We start from the raw sequence: 10,000 nt of genomic DNA on the forward strand, positions 1-10,000 counted from the left end.
TGATCTGATAAACCCACGTCTACTGTTCTAACTCTCTCCACTCCTATCCCCTACCTCACATAAATCCTATCCAACCTTGCCTCATAACTCCCCTGTACATAGGTATGCTCAACCTGATACCCCCCCCTGCCAACCACATCTACCACCCCGACATCGCACAAAGCATCCCTTAAGACACCCAACACGCACCCCGCCCCCCTAGGTACTACGTCTACATGCCTAATCACACAATTCCAATCACCTCCAATTATCGCTATGGCAGGTAAACCCCTGAGATAATATAACAAAACGTCACGAACAAAATCTGATTTTATCCTGACATTACCAATCGCAGGCATATAAACTCCCACAAAACATACCCTACTCTGCACCCACCACCCATCCACCCGAACAACCCTCCCCCCACCCCCCCTCCTCCCACCCCATGACTCGCAATGGACTGGTCTCCTTTACTAAAACAGCCACTCCACCCTTTAAAAGTGTTGCCATGCTTACAAACAACTTATATCCTCTCAATCTCAACTCACTACCTGACTTATAGTTATGCTCCTGTAGGAAACAAACATCAACGTCGTACCTTTTGAGGAACCACTCCAACCAGACCCTTTTTACCTCAGTTTTTAGGCCATTAGCATTTATCGTTACACACCTGAATGGTCAGGGAGAGGCGGCTTACCTCTGTGTCGCTGTGGCTTGCTCACACTTCCCTTCAAGCTGCTCACACTTTCCTTATTACTCTTTTTAATAGGACCCCCTACCCCCCCTTGTCTCTCCCCCGATTTTCCCTGTACTCCCCCCCCTGTAGGGGATTTGCGGACCACCTCTGCCTATGCCTTCTTACCTGGTCTTTGCCCAGGTGTTAAAACATCATCTAATTCAGTCAACCCCACTGGCCTCTTCCTAGAGCTGCCTACCAAAGCCACCTCTTCCTCAGGTACATCCTCCCTGTGTACCTCTGCCACTACAAGTATATCCTTTCCAGTATTCCCTGCTACTTCCGACTTCTCACTCAGCCCTTGCAATTGCTGCGTTTCACTGGTCCGTCCATCCATGTCCTCTCCTACCACGGCCTCCTCCAAGAATTCCTGGAGCACTGACTCCAAGGACACCTCCTGTGTCGACTCCCCCACTTCCTCCACCACCACAGGCGTTGGAGTAGGAACTCCCTCCTCCACCGGGAGTGTGACACACGTCCCCATCTGTTCACCCTCCTTCTCCACCTCCTCACTCCATAGAGGAGTCCCAGTCTTCGCCGCCGCCACCACACTCGTTTGCTGGATGTCCTCCACCGGGGCAACTCTACGTGCACATTGCGCCGCTATATGATCATAAGAGCCGCAAAGACGACACGTTCTCCTTTGCCCCACATACGACACATATACCTGATTTCTGGTGCCTGTCAACATGACATACGAAGGTATAGGCGTCTTGAGGGTCATCTTGATGTTGTATGACCCTTCCGGGAGGCCCTCATATGGTCCATCCCTCCATACCCCACCTCTGGCTTCATGAATGACTCCATACTTGCTAAAAACTTCCATTATACCAAACTTAGTTGCCTCAAAGGGTACATTCCTCACTCGTACCCACGTATAGTAAGTAGACAAGTCATGCAAGCACACATCCATCGTCGAGTTGAGGCACATTCGGCGTTCCTGGTACTCCTCCACCACACTGCTTTAGTAGCTAGTCCTCAGGAACTTCACAAATACTCGTTTCACCCCATTAAGGGCCACACCATACAGTTCCTCGTTAGGGATACCATATAAATCCCTAATAATTGCAGGAAGAACGACGTTCATCGTAGCAGGGCTCAGAGAACCCCTCAACAGCTCAATGCAGACTGTGTTAATCCTCCTGCCGGTGTACTCCGCCATGTCTGAACAGGGAAAACTGCGCAGAAACCAGGATTAGTGGGAGCTACTGCGCAGTGCGTCCGCACGGCCCAACAGCGATGCGGACAATTGATTTTTTCATTGTACCTTCAACAAATCTCCTTCTTTGACCCACAAATTAAAAGTGGAATCATAACCTTTATAAGATACCAAATAATGCGTAATTCCACCAATTTTTTTTCGTTTCAATACTCTGTCGATAATATATTCTGGAGGTGGTATGGCTGGGGTCAATTTTTGGCGATAAAATGTTCCTTTAATCTTTTCACCTTTCAAATGATATGTTGTTATGGGTTGAGAATTATTAATTCTATATATTTTAAATATTTCCTCTGTATTTTGTGTGTGAAACCCTCGGTTAAACGCGGATGATCTGCTAAGAGTCACTCTTGTTGTGTCTCCAACAGCCAATTTCTTACTGATTCGTTTCTTATTGGATCTTCCATTTTTATAATTTATCCAAAACTGATTCCTTATATCATTCAATGTCGTAATACCATGGACTTGCAATGGGGTTTTACCACCAATCCCCGAGTGTAGAGTTGAATTATACGCATCTACTAATTCATTTAACACTTTTGAGTAATTAAATGTATTGGCACTTGTCATATACTTGTATAATTTACGTTTCATCGTTTGCAAGACTCTCTCTGCAATGGAAGCTTTTGTTTCATTCGAAAATACATGATATAACTTTATATGCTTACTCTGGAGATAATTCTGTACCTGTTTATTTAGAAACTCCCTGCCTTTATCTGTAAATAATCTCGATATATTCTTCGCCTTTTCATTCTCCAAAATGTTTTGTAATGCATGTAAAGTGCTCGGTCCGTCTTTCTTTTTCATGAGTACTGCTTGTAAATATCTTGAAAAAACATCGATACACACGAGAATGTATTTATATCCATCATTATATCTGGATAATTTAGACATATCACCCAAATCGCAGGTTAATATCACTCTGGGTTTGGGAGCAATTATTTTCCTACGAGGAAACTTCTTAGGTTTAAGAACATATAAAGTATATGATCTTTCTGAATTTAAGAAATTTCTGACCTCTTTCAAGGTTATGGACGGATCAATCTTTTTTACAGCTGTATATAAACTGTTTACACCAGAGAATGATCCCGCAGAACCAGGATCTCTATATACCTTTTCAATTAATTTTGCTCGCTCCATTGGTATACAATTTCGTAGGAATCCTGCCGTAACACATTGGTTCGCAACTGTAATGCTTCTGGTGTATTTAATGCTAGGTCTATGAATAAATAACCAAAGGGCTATCGATTTTTAGCAGATTTATATATATTTACAAATTCTTTATTTTTTCCGAAAACTTGTCGCCCCAGAATCTCTACTTGTCCAAGATCTCTCATTTTAAATAAAGCAAAATGCGTGGCGTTTAAAGCCATGGTACGACTATATCGTCCTCCGTGAAATATATTTTGAGTAATCAGAATAATGCTTATATTATGATGTCTACCTTTAGTAAAACATTTGAGAATAATTTCACTGTTACCAGCTTTTAAAAATAGATCATCAACAATAATTATTGTATTTTCATCGGATGATGCAATGACATTCTGCGGGTCGATAATATCTTTACTTAATGTTAATTTATGAGATATCTCTGAATCTTGTTCTAAGGGATGTGATGTCACCCCGCATATTATAATGTTATGAAATTTCTCATGGTATAACTTTAATAATTTTGATGTGAAATAAGATTTGCCACTATTCGAATAACCGGCAATGATAATCCTTGACGGATAACGAAATATATCAACGTCAGCAGATGTGTATGTTGTCAAGTTCATTGTACTGGTATTCCTCTCATTAAGTTGAATGAACTAAAAAGGGTGTTTACCATAGAGAGGCGACTTGTACACTGTAAGTGTTAATGGGTTTTCAAGATATATAACAGCTAAGTTAATGTGGAGCGGGACTGCCTCATCAAAATTAGTTAGTTTAGGGTGGCGATTGACGCAGGTGTAGGGTAAGGAGATGTTCGTGTGATTTTCTACCTTGGATGTGAACCGCATTTCATGGCGTCTGTCTGACCAGAGTTGATGCAGGTGTTCGGTAAGGAGATGGCCGTGTGATTTTCTACCATGGGTGTGAAGCGCATTACATGGTGTCTGTCCGACCTGAGTTGATGCAGGTGTTCGGTAAGGAGATGGCCGTGTGATTTTCTACCATGGGTGTGAACCGCATTACATGGCGTCTGTCTGATCTGAGCTGACGCAGGTGTTCGGTAAGGAGATGATTATCTTAAATCTACCTTAGGTGTGAACCGCATTACACACGGTGGCGTCGGGGGAAGGGGTGGCCCATATAAGGTCGAGGAATCTCTCAGAGCGAGGATTGTGTTTCCATCCGTCAAGCCTGGCTGACCTCATCTTCCAACGCTAAACCGCACATCATGGAGAAAGGTAAGTTGTACTTAGAAAATCTTGATATGCGGTGAAACAGATATTATTTAACAAGTTTAATGATATGGGTTAATTTTTGTTGTTGGAGCATACGAGTGAAATTTTTACTGGGTTAGTGCGTTAATAAGTGAAATTCTTAACAGAGGATAACAAAAGAATATACGCGAATTACTTGGAAGCATTGGTGAAGAGGAGATTGTCGATTAGAAGGCGACGATCGTTGGAAATCAAGAAAGGTGATGTACAACGCAATGAAAGGTTGTTGCAATTGAATAATGAGTGGGAACGCATAGATGCATTATGGAAGAAGGCTGTAGAAACAGGTATGCATCCAGTTGTGATCTTTTGTTGTGAAAAAATATTTATGGAAGTCACTCATTTTTTTTGGTGAAGAGGAGATTGTCGACTTTTTTCCTCTTACCTGAAGTGCTGAGAGTAACGATCGTTGCAGGTAGAATCAAGTATAAAATACCGAAGGTGATGTACAACGCTTTATTATGAAATGAAAGGTCAAGTGTTGCTTGAAGACGATGTTGAATAGTTTTGATCAGTACCTCAGTGGGGAACGCATAGATGCATTATGGAAGAAGGCTGTAGAAACAGGTATGCATCCAGTTGTGATCTTTTGTTGTGAAAAAATATTTATCGTAAAAATGAGCTAGTCACTCGAGAAAGATTTTTTTTGTTCCATTCATTAAAATCTTAATTCGTAATATGTAAAAATTGAGAAGGGTGAAAGATTTTGTTCTATTCATTGAAATCTTAATATTTTGGGTTATGAATTGGATATACTTTTTTCCTCTGCAGGAAATACACCTGATACTGTTGTGAATCAAACTGAGAGTAATGTCGCACAGCTTGGTGGTGAGACGAGGAATGAAGATGAGAGTGCAGGTAGATCTGCTAGTGTTGGTACCTCACAATGCGGAGGTGCGGATACTTCTGCCCCCATTAATGATGAGAGAGCAACTACCTCGCATGACATGTCTGACAGTAATGCCGCGCACAATAGTGGAGGTGAAGACGAGAGTCCAGAAATTATTACATATATCCAGAATTTTAGAGGTAGGCATACAGTGAGGAAATATAGTGTTCCTTCATCTTATAACAGAGAGTTAAGAATGTATTTACATGCTTATAGGGATTATTTTATAGATCAGATGCGAGATATGTATGATAGATCACCTCTAGCAATGTCGCTCAGAATCCACCGGGTGATGATCAAAATGGACAATTTGTGATAAATTTAGCGTTTGAGTTAGTAAGTGAAGAGGAAATCTCTGAAGTATTTGATCGATGGGTGGGAACGATATTAGAAAGATACGAGACAGAGTTGCATGATCAGGAAGGATCTGGATGGATCATAGATCAAATCGAATCTTTCAGTATCGAATACGTTAAAGTAGAATTCAGAGTACAAGTAGGATCATATGTGGCATATCCCAAGAATCTGCGAGGGAAGCAATATGTATTTAATCCAGTGTTTAATGATGGGTTATGTGTACTGCGTGCTTTTGCTGCCTATCAATGTCATAAAAAGAATATGTCATGGAAAAATATTCGCAAAGCAGTTAATACTAAGGAAAGATGTCTTAATCATGCAAAATCTTCTATAGATGATTTCCCCATTACGCGTGATAAGTTAGGTATATTAGAGAAGGAAAATAAAGTGTCATTATATGTTTATCAATTAAGAAAGGATCAAGATAGGACATTTGTGGCTATGTGTCGTAAGGGGAATAAGAAATATAAGGACATTATGTGTGCGTTATTGTTGAATGAAAGACATTTGGTTTTAATTAAAGATTTTGACGGGTATGTTAGAACGATAATGAAGGATCGTGATGTAAAGAAGCACTGTCATAGTTGTTTGATGAAGTTGAATACACAGGAAGAGTTAGATACCCACGAAGATGGATGTAAAATCAATCAGATTCTCGTATTCCCCCGGAAGGAACAACTATACTTTAAAAATTTTAGTCATACACATTCCAGCGAATATATCGGTGTATTTGATTTCGAATGTGCATTAGACACCACTCTCCCGGCAGGTAAAATTGAGTCTCGTCATAAAGCCATTGCCTATTGTTATATTATATTTGATCGCAAAGGAGAAATAGTGTGTATGAAGAGTTATAAGGGGGAGGATGCTGTTAATCATTTCATTTTAAATGTTAGTGGTGAATGGAATAAAATAAAGTTTAGAAGAGAGTATCATGAAATCCATATGACAGAGGAGGATAAGATGAGACATGATTCTCAGATCACTTGTGAATTATGTAGTAACACCTTCAAAACAGCCCAAGACAAACATAAACATCATGACCATACTTTAAATTTCAATAATTATATTGGAGCCTATTGTGCTCGTTGTAATATGCAGTGTAAAGATAAGAGAGAGAAATTATTACTTTTTTGTCATAACATGTCGTATGATTTAGGAATAATTTTAAAGGAATTGCATGTTGATAAATATGTCGTTGAACTTCATTCGAAACAAGGATTCAAATTCTTGAAAGTAGAGATAGGTAAGGTTAGGTTTCAAGATACTCTGTCTTTATTGAATGGATCTCTTTCCACTTTAGCAAATCAACATATCAAGGCAGGTAAATCCCTGAAATATACAGAGGCTATTCTGAAAGATGTGCCTCGAGATGTCTTACCTTTATTATGTAAAGGAAAACAAATTTTGTGTTATGATTATATTGATAGTTTAAAGAAACTCGATGAAACAAAATTACCGAGTAAAGATCATTTTTTTAATTCCTTGAGAAATAACGCTATTAGCCAAGAAGATTATGATCATGCATTGAAAGTGTTTGACTTGGGTAAATGTAAGACTTTAGGAGATTACTTGATGTTATATCTCAAGACAGATGTTGGATTGTTAGCTGATGTCTTCATGGAGTGGCGTAAAACACTCAAAGATATTTATAAGCTAGACGTTAGTAATTATATAAGTTTACCATCTTTCAGTTGGGATGCATTCCTCTTGAAAACTAATGTAAGATTAGATATGATATATTCCCATGAATTATATGACTTGATTAAAAGGAATCTCAGAGGAGGGTTTACGTGTGCAATTAATCAGTATTCTAAAGCAGATAATCCCTTAATTAACCCTAATTTTGATGTTGAGAGTGGAATGGGCACTCACATTTTATATCTAGATTTTAATTCTTTGTATGCTAGTGCGATGGTTGAACCTCTTCCACAGAATGGTATCAGAAAATTATCGAATGAGGAGAAGAATGCTTTCCTCGATGTGGGATTAAGTAATGTTTCCTGTGAAGGTCAAAAGGGATATTGGATAGAATGTGATACCAAGCACATGTCCCCCGAGGTAGCTAGGCGCACTGATGAACTTCCTTTGATATTAACACACATGAATATATCAGAAGAGATGTTATCTCCTTATAGTGAATCTATATATGAAGGTGATCCCCAAATTAAAAACTGAAGGTGGAAAAAGATCCCCAAATCTAATACGAAATTAGTGGGCACTGTCATTTCAACCTCAGAAAAAATGTTACTTTGATCAGTCTAGATTTGTTACAGTTATTACTGGAACTTGGGTTAGAGGTGGAAAAGGTTCATAGCATATATGAATATACTCAGTCAAAATTTTTAGAACCTTTCATATCAACTAATATTGCACAGAGAACAGCCACACGGTGTCCTATCAAGTCAAAAGCTTTCAAATTAACTAATAACGCCATATATGGGAAATCATTGTTGAATATTACAAAGTATGCCGAGTCTTATAGATATATCAATAATGAGAAAGCATTTGTTAGAGCGAGTAAAGATCCTTTCTTAAAAAATATCACACTTTTGAATCAAGATAGAGTGATTTGTACATTCAATAAAGAGAAATTAGAAGTTAAGCAACCACTTTATCTCGGTTTTCAAATTGTTGAGATTGCTAAAAAGAAATTGTATCATTTTTGGTATAAAGTTTTAAAACAGCATTATGGTGATGATGTAAGACTTCTTTATACCGATACCGACTCGTATATTTTTAGCTTGAAATGTAAAGATTTGTTCACCGAGTTAAAAAGTGAACCATTGTTAGGTTATATGGATTTTTCAAATTTCAGTCCTGAGCATCCCTTATATGATGATAGTAGAAAAGGTGAGCTGGGGTTATTGAAATCTGAAATGTGTGATAATCATATTAGCGAGTTGATAGCCCTGAAAGCTAAAATGTATTCTGTAAAGATTGCTGGAAGATCAACTACTGTCAGCAGAGCCAAGGGTATCCCTTCGCATTTTATGCCATTATTAACACATGCAAGATATAAGAATGTTTTATCAAATATAGATAGAGAATTATTCACGTGTAAGTCTATAAGTAATGTAAAAGGTGAAATATGTACAGTAAGAATTAATAAGAGAGGTTTGTCAGCCTTTGATGATACAAGGTATCATTTGAATACTAATGAATCCTTGGCTTATGGACACCCTGATATTCCACCATCTAAACGTAGGAGAATAGAGTGATTCCTGTGTAGTATTACCAGAAATGTAAATGGTTGTATAATAAATAAATAATGAAAATATTGTGTATTAGTGTTATCCTGAAATGTGACTTTCTGATGAAATAGTTAAAACGAGAAAAATTGGGGTTAAGAGCGAAAAATGTTTTCCCTATGTTGTATAAGAAATGTGTAGGGGTAAGTCGACAAGATTCAACCTGTGTGTGCGGGGTCATCACGTGACGTCACTGACATAGGGGGAAGTCGACAAGTTTCAGCTTGTATGTGTGACGTCACTGACATAGGGGGAAGTCGACAAGTTTCAGCTTGTATGTGTGACGTCACTGACCGCCGAGTAAACACGCTTTTTTTAGTTCATTTAACTTAATGAGAGGAATACATGTTTAGACCTGTAGTAAGCATGCCCCATAGGAGGAGTTCAATGCTTACCCCCAGAGGGGGGAATCCAAAACTTGATCCGAGGAGATAGAGGAGAAATACTTGGACATAGAGGGTAGAAGTGGATGGTGGGGGAAATCTTTGTAATATTGATATCGAGAAAACTTGATCCGAGGAGCTCATAAGAATTTCGAAACCCCCATAGGGAGGAATCCAAAACTTGTATTATCGAGAAAATATTGGGGGGTGGGTGAAAGTGGGAGGGGTAATCCAAAAAAACTTGATTCGAGGAGAGCAAATGAAATTCAAGAAAAATTCGAAAAAAATCGGAAAAAAATTCGGGGCGCGGGGGCGATCCGGACGACGCTGCAGAAGGCACAGCAGAAGGCGCAGCAGAAGGCGCAGCAGAGGGCGCAGCAGAAGGCGCAGGCGGGGCTCGAGGGGGGCGGGCGGGGCGCGAGGGCGCGGCGAGGGTGGTGGGTCAGCACGACGGTCGGGGGGCGCGAGGGGCGCGAGTGGGGGGCGCGGGGGGCGCGGGAGGGGGCGCGGGGGGGTCATGGGTAGGGGGTCGTGGGCGGGGGTCGTGGGCGGGGATCGTGGGCGGGGGTCGTAGGCGGGGGTCGTGGGCGGGGGTCGTGGGAGGGGGTCGTGGGCGGGGTCAAGGTCATTAGCACATAGGTGTGAAAAAAGATCATTAGCACATAGGTGTGAAAAGGGAGCCACTCTTAACAAGGAAGCCACTCTGTAGAAGGCCTTTTCAAGAGGAGCCATACTGTGGGAGCCGCTCTGTAGAAAA

Source organism: Cherax quadricarinatus, chromosome 15, assembly GCF_038502225.1.
Source record: "Cherax quadricarinatus isolate ZL_2023a chromosome 15, ASM3850222v1, whole genome shotgun sequence".
In the NCBI taxonomy this organism is placed as follows: domain Eukaryota; kingdom Metazoa; phylum Arthropoda; class Malacostraca; order Decapoda; family Parastacidae; genus Cherax; species Cherax quadricarinatus.